Source organism: Ambystoma mexicanum, chromosome 8, assembly GCF_040938575.1.
Source record: "Ambystoma mexicanum isolate Mex_15411 chromosome 8, UKY_AmexF1_1, whole genome shotgun sequence".
Taxonomy (NCBI): domain Eukaryota; kingdom Metazoa; phylum Chordata; class Amphibia; order Caudata; family Ambystomatidae; genus Ambystoma; species Ambystoma mexicanum.
In genome coordinates, this window is record NC_090929.1 from 1,545,528,561 (window position 1) to 1,545,541,466 (window position 12,906).

The window sequence follows — 12,906 nt, forward strand, 5'->3', positions numbered from 1 at the left end:
TTCCCGGCACCTATATGTATCGAGACATTATATACAGGGAAAATATATTACCTGATACCCTGTGCTGCTAGTTGTACCCACACAACTCATTCAGATACACTATTGGGCATATGTAGGTACCCCAAAGAGATTGTCAATATAGCACACTAAACTCTTGCAGGACCCCACCAGGTGGGGACACCCTTGCAACCCCTGCTCCCATTTACCCCATATATTTTCCCCATATATACTGTTCTCTATGCCATTTCCCAGTGACTATATGTATCGAGACATTATATACAGGGACAATATTACATGATACCCTGTGCTGCTAGTTGTACCCACACAACTCATTCAGATACACTATTGAGCATATATAAGTACCCAAAGAGATTGTCAAGACAGCACACTGAACTCTTGCAGGACCAAACCAGGTTTCTGCCGGTACCCCAAGTTCATGGCGACATGGTGCTTATTACCAGCAGGCACCCTATGCAGAACCCCTGGGCACAATACTGGAATCCTTGCTACTGTCCAACGTAGCTCCGGAAGTCACCCGACAAAGCACATTCAGGCACCCAATAAACTTCTTTAGGTTTTAATGACAGCATGTACTTGGGCAGCATTGAACACCTGCATCTACTCAAATAATGTCCTGCAGGCAATCCCTAGGGAGATCCCTCGACAGGAATACATTACAGCATGTACGTGGGCAGAACTCAACTCCTGCATCTGCTCAAATAATGTCCTGCAGGCAATCCCTTGGGAGATCCCTCGAGAGGAATACACTACAACATGTTCGTGGGCAGAACTCAACTCCTGCATCTGCTCAAACGATTTCCTGCAGGCAATCCCTTGGGAGATCCCTCAACAGGTATACACTACAGAATGTACTTGGGCAGAACTCAACTCCTGCATCTGCTCAAACAATGTCCTGCAGGCAATCCCTAGGGAGATCCCTCGACAGGTATACACTACAGCATGTACGTGGGCAGAACTCAACTCCTGCATCTGCTCAAACAATTTCCTGCACACAATCCCTATGGAGATCCCTCAACAGGTATACATTACAGCATGTACGTGGGAAAACAATTTCCTGCAGGCAATCTCTAGGGAGATCCCTTGACAGGTATACATTACAGCATGTACGTGGGCAGAACTCAACTCCTGCATCTGCTCAAACAATTTCCTGCAGCCAATCCCTAGGGAGATCCCTCGACAGGTATACATTACAGCATGCACGTGGGCAGAACTCAACTCCTGCATCTGCTCAAACAATTTCCTGCAGACAATGCACAAGGAGCCACACAGAGCTCTAAAAGGATACCATTGACCTCTCTCTTTCACTCACTCACTCACTCACTCACTCACTCACTCACTCACTCACTCACTCACTCACTCACTCACTCACTCACTCACTCACTCACTCACATATTCAATGACTCACAGGTTGAAGGTTGAAATTGAATTAGTAGGCCCTCAAACTCACATTGCCTATTTTAGGAAAATATTGGGAATTTTATTTCCTTTTATCTGAATTTGGATTTATTGATAGTTACAGCGAAAAAATCACCTGGAGTCCGTCATTAGACACAACCTCCAAAGACGCATGCCGACCCTAAAACATCAGCATGTATTGGGGGCTGACTGGATAGTCATGTTTAGTGTTGGAAGGGCCGGCTTCAGCCTGGACGGCGCTGCCTTCTGTCTTCCTCTTCTCATGATTTCTACTTTATTTCTACTTCATCTAGTCTTGATTCAACTTACAGTCTTTATGTCTTGCCCCCACTCCTTTAAAAGTGTATCTGAAATCTCCCTTTCACCTTATAGTCTCACTCATTATCCTTCCTTTAGCCCCGGAGGATAGCTCAGCAGCAACGTGCTTGCCTTGGAAGCAAGACGACATGAAGCAGCACAGGTTCGATCCCCGTGTCTGCGCTTAGAAACCTCTTGGTATTAAGCGCGTTATAAATAACCTATCATATCATCGATTCCTTGTATTGACTTGTTCGTGTCTCCAGTCTCCCTCTCCTATCTCACACTTGCCCTTTCTCCTCGACACTTAATCCTTCATCATGATGTGTCCTTTTATTTGTCTCTGTATCTCAATTCTTTCATCCTCTCTCAGTCTTCTCTGTCCCTGAACTCTGATCATTCGTTTGTCTCCACTTCACTCATGCAGAGCCTCTTCCATGTATGCATTCTCCCCAATACATGCCTCTCCTCCATATAAGGTCTCTTCTGTCTGTTTGTCATTGGTTAACGCAAACAACCAATCTCTCCATGATGTATCCCTTTGATTCTCTTATTTCACGTTTTTTTATTTTTGATATGGCTCGGCGGATCCTGTCCCTCTCATTGACACATTCTTGTGCCACCACTTTCTTTCCAGTGGGATGTTTTTTTTCCTCTGCCACTTTCTTTGTCCCCTTCTGAATGCCCTTTCTTTTCTCTCATCCCGGACCACTGTCTCGCCAATATGGGCAATGATTACTTTCAGGGATGGACTAGGAATCAAAAGTGACCCTGGAAAAGTTTTTTCACAAAGTGGCCCCATGTTAAGCTATTCCATGGAATCTAGCATGCAGACCATTTTAGGGGGCAGTGGGTTCTCAGCCAAGGACGTTTTGAAAGATGTGCACAAGCAGTAAATTGTAAAGTAAATCTTTCCCTTTATGGGAAAGAAGTTATAAAGAACTCCCTTGCCCCCCCCCAAAAAAAATCCAATAATCTTGTGTTAAGAGTGAGCAACTACATACATGTAGCTATATTACATATTATTTGATTGAAAGAGACTTGGGCAATGAGGAGAAATGCGAGGCAAGTGAGGGATTATTGCAGTGCTGATTTTAAAGAAAATATGAGGGCCAGTGTTCAAAAAGTTTAATTATGAGACTACCACAAAGTGGCACCACAGGTGGCACATGCATTCAGAATGGGTGCCTCCGAGTGTCATCCCTGGCATTGTCCCCTGGCACTGCTGGTGCCACCCATTCTCACTGTTCCTGCTGTGCAGGGCTCTTGTCGAATAATGCCACTGCTAGCCCAGTCCCTCCCACCTCATCCAGTGCCACACGTGCAGGGCAGTGGCATCTGGTGGGAGAATGCAGATGGGGAAGGGTGGACTTTTAAGTTCAGTTTGCAAGAAAATATCAATACAAGAGGAACCATATGCAAATGGGCAGGTTCAGTGCAAATGAAAACACGCAGAACATTAAAAATAAAAATGCAACATGTTGCACTGAAAGTCAATGACATGCAGTGAGTCCGATGGGTGTACACTGCTTTCTGCATTCTGGTAACACATCACTCAGTTTTCAGGGCTCAGACACGTTGCATGCACTTTAAAACACTGCACAATTCAGCACCCTAAGTTTGCAACACGTTGCATTACATTTTTATTTGGGCATTATAATGGCCCAAAACGAGGTAATTCTTAAACTGCACAGCATGGCTGGGCAGCGCAGTGTGACACGGGGAAATCAGCGTTACAATGAAAGCCAGTGCACTGCCACTGCGTATGGCATGTTGAAACACCCCTCCTCCGCCCCAAGCTAAGCTCCAGCGCCGTCTCTCTGTTTCTCTCTCTCTGCCCATCTCGTTTTCTGTCGGCGCACTTTTGCTCTTCATGTTCCCATCCCTCTCCCTCTGTGACGTGTCCATCAGTTGGCATGCCCATCTAATAATGTCTGGCTTTCCATTCCCTGGAATATTTACAGTTTGTTAGAAGATGGGCTATGGGGTCAAATGCAGCGTGCCCTTACATTGGTCCCAAAGTCTCTTAGAAAAGGCTGACGCTCATTAGGGGCTCTGTCTCTAAAACAGCCTAATCCCCTAATTATATCATCTTCCAATGTAGGTTTCCCTTCCTCAGCATCAGACGAAGGCTCTCCTTATATCTCTGGCCACTTCCTCCCAGATACCCAGCTGGTGCAATTACTTCTGCATGCAGGTCTCTGACCACCTGTCACAACCATTGTACATGTTCTTATCAGCCGCCCCTTCCCAGTCTCTTCTCTCATGTGCAAGGTCGTGCCAGTTCACTATAGGTAGAAAAGGATTTTAAAAGGTTCTGGGGTCGGGGAGAAGAATGGAGGGGGTTGGATTGACCAATGTTTATTGTCACATTTTTTGGCGGGGGTAAACATTGGCAGATCTTTATAAGGTAATTCACCTCCCATTTCAGCAGCATTTACACTGCTACATTTTTTTACCATTACTGCCAAAGCCATAATGAGGGCCAAAATAAATCCCTGATGTAACAATATGCAAAGAATGTATAGTTATAATTGGTTATTTATAACACTTATTACCGAAGAGGTTTCTAAGTACGGACTCGCGATTCGAAGCTGTGTTGGTCTGCGTCTTCTTGCTTCCAAGACAAGCACGTTTACACTGAGCTATACTACCCGTGTCTTGCCACAGTGCTATACCACCTGTGTCTTGCCACTGAGCTCTACTACCCGTTTTGTGCCACTGAGCCGCATTACCCATGTCTTGCCACTGAGCTGTACTACCTGTGTCTTGCCACTGAGCTGTACTACCTGTGTCTTGCCACTGAGCTGTACTACCCGTGTCTTGCCACTGAGCTCTACTACCCATGTCTTGCCACTGAGCTGTACTACCTGTGTCTTGCCACTGAGCTGTACTATCCATGTCTTGCCACTGAGCTATATTGCCCGTGTCTTGCCACTGAGCTGTATTACCCGTGTCTTGCCACTGAGCTATACTACTCATGTCTTGCCACTGAGCTGTACTACCCGTGTTGTGCCACTGAGCTTTACTACCCGTGTTGTGCCACTGAGCTGTACTACCTGTGTCTTGCCACTGAGCTGTACTACCCGTGTCTTACCACTGAGCTCTACTACCCATGTCTTGCCACTGAGCTGTACTACCTGTGTCTTGCCACTGAGCTGTACTACCCATGTCTTGCCGCTGAGCTATATTACCCATGTCTTGTCACTGAGCTGTACTACCCGTGTTGTGCCACTCAGCTGTACTACCCGTGTTGTGCCACTGAGCTGTAATACCTGTGTCTTGCCACTGAGCTATACTACCCATGTCTTCCCACTGAGCTGTACTACCTGTGTCTTACCACTGAGCTGTACTACCTGTGTTGTGCCACCAAGCTGTACTATCTGTGTCTTGCCACTGAGCTGTACTACCTGTGTCTTGCCACTGAGCTGTACTACCCGTGTCTTGCCACTGAGCTGTACTACCTGTGTCTTGCCACTGAGTTATACTATCCCTGTCTTGCCACTGAGCTGTACTACCCGTGGCTTGCCACTGAGCTATAATACCATGTCTTGCCACTCAGCTGTATTACCCGTGGCTTGCCACTGAGCTATACTACCTGTATCTTGCCACTGAGCTATGCTACCTGTGTCTTGCCACTGAGCAGTACTACCTGTGTCTTGCCACTGAGCTGTACTACCCGTGTCTTGCCACTGAGCTGTACTACCTGTGTCTTGCCACTGAGTTATACTACCCCTGTCTTGCCACTGAGCTGTACTACCCGTGGCTTGCCACTGAGCTGTACTACCCATGTCTTGCCACTGAGCTATATTACCCATGTCTTGCCACTGAGTTATATTACCCGTGTCGTGCCACTGATCTATACTACCCCTGTCTTGCCACTGAGCTGTACTACCCATGTCTTTCCACTGATCTGTACTACACGTGTCTTGCCATTGAGTGGTACTAACCATGTCTTGCCACTGAGCTGTACTACTCTAGTCTTGCCACTGAGCTGCACTATGTGTGTTGTGCCACCGAGCGGTTCTACCTGTGTCTTGCCACTGAGCTGTACTACATACTACCTGTGTCTTGCCAGTGAGCTGTATTACCTGTGTCTTGCCACTGAGCTGTATTATCCGTGTCTTGCCACTGAGTTGTATTACCCGTGTCTTGCCACTGAGCTATACTACCCCTGTCTTGCCACTGAACTGTACTAACCGTGTCTTGCCACTGAGTTGTACTAGCTGTGTCTTGCCACTGATCTGTACTACCCGTGTCTTTCCACTGAGCTATACTACCCGTGTCTTGCCACTGAGCTATAATACCAGTGTCTTGCCACTGAGCTATGCTACCTGCGTCTTGTCACTGAGCTGTACTACCTGTGTCTTGCCACTGAGCTGTACTACCTGTGTCTTGCCAGTGAGCTGTACTACCCGTGTCTTGCCACTGAGCTCTACTACCCGTATCTTGCCACTGAGCTATGCTACCTGCGTCTTATCACTGAGCTGTACTACCTGTGTCTTGCCACTGAGCTGTACTACCTGTGTCTTGCCAGTGAGCTGTACTACCCGTGTCTTGCCACTGAGCTCTACTACTTGTGTCTTGCCACTAAGCTGTACTACCTGTGTCTTGCCACTGAGCTGTATCCGTGTCTTGCCACTGAGCTGTACTACCTGTGTCTTGCCACTGAGCTGTACTACCCGTGTCTTGCCACTCAGCTGTACTACCCATGTCTTGCCACTGAGCTATACTACCCATGTCTTGCCACTGAGCAATACTGCCAGTGTCTTGCCACTGAGCTATACTACCCATGTCTTGCCACTGAGCTATAATACCATGTCTTGCCACTCAGCTGTATTACACGTGGCTTGCCACTGAGCTATACTACCTGTATCTTGCCACTGAGCTATGCTACCTGTGTCTTGCCACTGAGCTGTATTACCTGTGTTTTGCCACTAAGCTGTATTACCCGTGTCTTGCCACTGAGCTGTATTACCCATGTCTTGCCACTGAGCTATACTTCCCGTATCTTACCACTGAGCAATGCTTCCTGTTTCTTGCCGCTAAGCTGTATTACCCGTGTCTTGCCATTGAGCTACACTACCTCTGTCTTGCTACTGAGCTATATTACCCCTGTCTTGTCACTGAGCTCTATTACCTGTGTCTTGCCAATGAGCTGTACTACCCATGTCTTGCCACTGAGCTATACTGCCAGTGTCTTGCCACTGCGCTATACTACCTGTGTCTTGCCACTGAGCTATACTACCCGTGTCTTGCCACTGCGCTATACTACCTGTGTCTTGCCACTGAGCTATACTACCCATGTCTTGCCACTGAGCTATAATACCCGTGTCTTGCCACTCAGCTGTATTACCCGTATCTTCCCACTGAGCTATACTACCTGTATCTTGCCACTGAGGTATGCTACCTGTGTCTTGCCACTAAGCTGTATTACCCGTGTCTTGCCACTGAGCTATACTTCCCATATCTTACCACTGAGCAATGCTTCCTGTGTCTTGCCACTAAGCTGTATTACCTGTGTCTTGCCACTGAGCTATATTACCTGTGTCGTGCCACTGAGCTGTATTACCTGTGTCTTGCCACTGAGCTATACTATACGTGTCTTGCCACTAAGCTATACTACCCATGTCTTGCCACTGAGCTATACTACCCGTGTCTTGCCACTGAGCTATACTTCCAGTGTCTTGCCACTGCACTATACTACCTGTGTCTTGCCACTGTGCTATACTACCTGTGTCTTGCCACTGAGCTATACTACCCACCTCTTGCCACTGAGCTTTACTACCCGTGTCTTGCCACTGAGCTACACTGCCAGTGTCTTGCCACTGCGCTATACTACCTGTATCTTGCCACTGAGCTATGCTACCTGTGTCTGGCCACTGAGCTGTATTACCTGTGTCTTGCCACTAAGCTGTATTAACCGTGTCTTGCCACTGAGCTGTAATATCCATGTCTTGCCACTGAGCTATACATCCCGTATTTTACCATTGAGCAATGCTTCCTGTGACTTGCCGCTAAGCTTTATTACCTGTGTCTTGCCACTGAGCTACACTACCTGTGTCTTGCTACTGAGCTATATTACCCCTGTCTTGTCACTGAGCTATACTGCCTGTGTCTTGCCACTGAGCTATACTACCCATCTCTTGCCACTGTGCTATACTACCTGTGTCTTGCCACTGAGCTATACTACCCATGTCTTGCCACTGAGCTATACTACCCATCTCTTGCCACTGTGCTATACTACCTGTGTCTTGCCACTGAGCTATACTACCCATGTCTTGCCACTGAGCTATAATACCCGTGTCTTGCCACTCAGCTGTATTACCCGTATCTTGCCACTGAGCTATACTACCTGTATCTTGCCACTGAGCTATGCTACCTGTGTCTTGCCACTGAGCTGTATTACCTGTGTCTTGCCACTAAGCAGTATTACCAGTGTCTTGCCACTGAGCTATACTTCCCATATCTTACCACTGAGCAATGCTTCCTGTGTCATGCCACTAAGCTGTATTACCTGTGTCTTGCCACTGAGCTACATTACCGTGTCGTGCCACTGAGCTGTATTACCTGTGTCTTGCCACTGAGCTATACTATACGTGTCTTGCCACTGAGCTATAATACCAGTGTCTTGCCACTCAGCTGTATTACCCGTGTCTTGCCACTGAGCTATACTACCCGTATCTTGCCACTGAGCTATGCTACCTGCGTCTTGTCACTGAGCTGTACTACCTGTGTCTTGCCACTGAGCTGTACTACCTGTGTCTTGCCAGTGAGCTGTACTACCTGTTTCTTGCCACTGAGCTCTACTACTTGTGTCTTGCAACTGAGCTGTACTACTGTGTCTTGCCACTGAGCTGTACCCGTGTCTTGCCACTGAGCTGTACTACCTGTGTCTTGCCACTGAGCTGTACTACCCGTGTCTTGCCACTCAGCTGTACTACCCATGTCTTGCCACTGAGCTATACTACCCGTATCTTGCCACTGAGCTATGCTACCTGCGTCTTGTCACTGAGCTGTACTACCTGTGTCTTGCCACTGAGCTGTACTACCTGTGTCTTGCCAGTGAGCTCTACTACCCGTGTCTTGCCACTGAGCTCTACTACTTGTGTCTTGCCACTGAGCTGTACTACCTGTGTCTTGCCACTGAGCTGTACCCGTGTCTTGCCACTGAGCTGTACTACCTGTGTCTTGCCACTGAGCTGTACTACCCGTGTCTTGCCACTCAGCTGTACTACCCATGTCTTGCCACTTAGCTATACTACCCATGTCTTGCCACTGAGCTATACTGCCAGTGTCTTGCCACTGAGCTATACTACCCGTGTCTTGCCACTGAGCTATAATACCGTGTCTTGCCACTCAGCTGTATTACCCGTGGCTTGCCACTGAGCTATACTACCTGTATCTTGCCACTGAGCTATGCTACCTGTGTCTTGCCACTGAGCTGTATTACCTGTGTCTTGCCACTAAGCTGTATTACCCGTGTCTTGCCACTGAGCTGTATTACCCATGTCTTGCCACTGAGCTATACTTCCCTTATCTTACCACTGAGCAATGCTTCCTGTGTCTTGCCGCTAAGCTGTATTACCCGTGTCTTGCCACTGAGCTACACTACCTGTGTCTTGCTACTGAGCTATATTACACCTGTCTTGTCACTGAGCTGTATTACCTGTGTCTTACCACAGAGCTATACTACCCATGTCTTGCCACTGAGCTATACTGCCAGTGTCTTGCCACTGCGCTATACTACCTGTGTCTTGCCACTGAGCTATACTACCCGTGTCTTGCCACTGTGCTATACTACCTGTGTCTTGCCACTGAGCTATACTACCCGTGTCTTGCCACTGAGCTATAATACCCGTGTCTTGCCACTCAGCTGTATTACCCGTATCTTGCCACTGAGCTATACTACCTGTATCTTGCCACTGAGCTATGCTACCTGTGTCTTGCCACTGAGCTGAATTACCCGTGTCTTGCCACTAAGCTGTATTACCTGTGTCTTGCCACTGAGCTATACTTCCCATATCTTACCACTGAGCAATGCTTCCTGTGTCTTGCCACTAAGCTGTATTACCTGTGTCTTGCCACTGAGCTATATTACCCGTGCCATGCCACTTAGCTGTATTACCTGTGTCTTGCCACTGAGCTATCCTATATGTGTCTTGCCACTGAGCTATACTACCCATGTCTTGCCCCTGAGCTATACTACCCGTGTCTTGCCACTGAGCTATACTGCCAGTGTCTTGCCACTGCGCTATACTACCTGTGTCTTGCCACTGAGCAATACTACCCGTGTCTTGCCACTGTGCTATACTACCTGTGTCTTGCCACTGAGCTATACTACCCATGTCTTGCCACTGAGCTGTACTACCTGTGTCTTGCCACTGAGCTACACTGCCAGTGTCTTGCCACTGCGCTATACTACCTATATCTTGCCACTGAGCTATGCTACCTGTGTCTTGCCACTGAGCTGTATTACCTGTGTCTTGCCACTAGGCTGTATTACCCGTGTCTTGCCACTGAGCTGTGATATCCATGTCTTGCCACTGAGCTATACTTCCCGTATCTTACCACTGAGCAATGCTTCCTGTGTCTTCCTGCTAAGCTGTATTACCCGTGTCTTCCCACTGAGCTACACTACCTGTGTCTTGCTACTGAGCTATATTACCTGTGTCTTGCCACTGAGCTGTATTACCTGTGTCTTTCCACTAAGCAGTATTACCCGTGTCTTGCCACTGAGCTATACTTCCCATATCTTACCACTGAGCAATGCTTCCTGTGTCTTGTCACTAAGCTGTATTACCTGTGTCTTGCCACTGAGCTATATTACCCATGTCGTGCCACTGAGCTGTATTACCTGTGTCTTGCCACTGAGCTATACTATACGTGTCTTGCCACTGAGCTATACTACCCATGTCTTGCCACTGAGCTATACTACCCGTGTCTTGCCACTGAGCTACACTACCAGTGTCTTGCCACTGAGCTATACTACCCCTGTCTTGTCACTGAGCTGTATTACCTGTGTCTTGCCACTGAGCTGTATTACCTGTGTCTTGCCACTGAGCTATACTACCCATGTCTTGCCACTGACCTATACTGCCAGTGTCTTGCCACTGTGCTATACTACCTGTGTCTTGCCACTGAGCTATACTACCCATGTCTTGCCACTGTGCTATACTACCTGTGTCTTGCCACTGAGCTGTATTACCCGTATCTTGCCACTGAGCTATACTACCTGTATCTTGTCACTGAGCTATGCTACCTGTGTCTTGCCACTGAGCTGTATTACCTGTGTCTTGCCACTAAGCTGAATTACTTGTGTCTTGCCACTGAGCTATATTACCTGTGTCGTGCCACTGAGCTGTATTACCTGTGTCTTGCCACTGAGCTATACTATACATGTCTTGCCACTGAGCTATACTACCCATGTCTTGCCTCAGAGCTATACTACCCGTGTTTTGCACTGAGCTATACTGCCAGTGTCTTGCCACTGCACTATACTACCTGTGTCTTGCCACTGAGCTATACTACCCTTGTCTTGCCACTGTGCTATACTACCTGTGTATTGCCACTGAGCTATACTACCCACGTCTTGCCACGGAGCTGTACTACCCGTGTCTTGCCACTGAGCTATACTACCCACGTCTTGCAACTGCGCTATACTACCTGTATCTTGCCACTGAGCTATGCTACCTGTGTCTTGCCACTGAGCTGTATTACCTGTGTCTTGCCACTAAGCTGTATTACCTGTGTCTTGCCACTGAACTGTAATACCCATGTCTTGCCACTGAGCTATACTTCCCATATCTTACCACTGAGCAATGCTTCCTGTGTCTTGCCGCTAAGCTGTATTACCCGTGTCTTGCCACTGAGCTACACTACCTATGTCTTGCTACTGAGCTATATTACCCCTGTCTTGTCACTGAGCTGTATTTCCTGTGTCTTGCCACTGAGCTATACTACCCATGTCTTGCCACTGAGCTATGCTGCCAGTGTCTTGCCACTGCGCTATACTACCTGTGTCTTGCCACTGAGCTATACTACCCTTGTCTTGCCACTGTGCTATACTACCTGTGTCTTGCCACTGTGCTATACTACCCATGTCTTGCCACTGACCTATAATACCCGTGTCATGCCACTCAGCTGTATTACCCATATCTTGCCACTGAGCTATACTACCTGTATCCCGCCACTGAGCTATGCTACCTGTGTCTTGCCTCTGAGCTGTATTACCTGTGTCTTGCCACTAAGCAGTATTACCCATATCTTTCCACTGAGCTATACTTCCCATATCTTACCACTGAGCAATGCTTCCTGTGTCTTGCCACTGAGCTGTATTACCTGTGTCTTGCCACTGAGCTATATGACCCGTGTCGTGCCACTGAGCTGTATTACCTGTGTCTTGCCACTGAGCTATACTATACGTGTCTTGCCACTGAGCTATACTACCGATGTCTTGCCACTGAGCTATACTACCTGTGTCTTGCCACTGAGCTATACTGCCAGTGTCTTGCCACTGCGCTATACTACCCGTGTCTTGCCACTGAGCTATACTACCCATGTCTTGCCACTGTGCGATACTACCTGTGTCTTGCCACTGAGCTATACTACCCACGTCTTGCCACTGAGCTGTACTACCCGTGTCTTGCCACTGAGCTATACTGCCAGTGTTTTGCCACTTCACTATACTACCTGTGTCTTGCCACTGAGCTATAATACCCACGTCTTGCCACTGAGCTATACTGCCAGTGTTTTGCCACTTCACTATACTACCTGTGTCTTGCCACTGTGCTATACTACCTGTGTCTTGCCACTGAGCTATACTACCCACGTCTTGCCACTGAGCTGTACTACCCGTGTCTTGCCACTGAGCTATACGGCCAGTGTTTTGCCACTTCATTATACTACCCACGTCTTGCCACTAAGCTGTACTACCTGTGTCTTGCCACTGAGCTATACTACCCATGTCTTGCCACTGTGCGATACTACCTGTGTCTTGCCACTGAGCTATACTACCCACGTCTTGCCACTGAGCTGTACTACCCATGTCTTGCCACTGAGCTATACTGCCAGTGTCTTGCCACTGCGTTATACTACCCGTGTCTTGCCACTGAGCTATACTACCCATGTCTTGCCACTGTGCGATACTACCTGTGTCTTGCCACTGAGCTA

General features: G+C 47.9%; 1 protein-coding gene across 5 annotated transcripts in view; it reads right to left on the reverse strand.

Moving 5' to 3' along the window:
- Positions 1-12,906, reverse strand: part of LOC138473193 (VPS10 domain-containing receptor SorCS1-like) — a 3,088,785-nt gene that overhangs the window by 2,159,206 nt on the left and 916,673 nt on the right. The gene's annotated exons all lie outside the window — the stretch shown is intronic.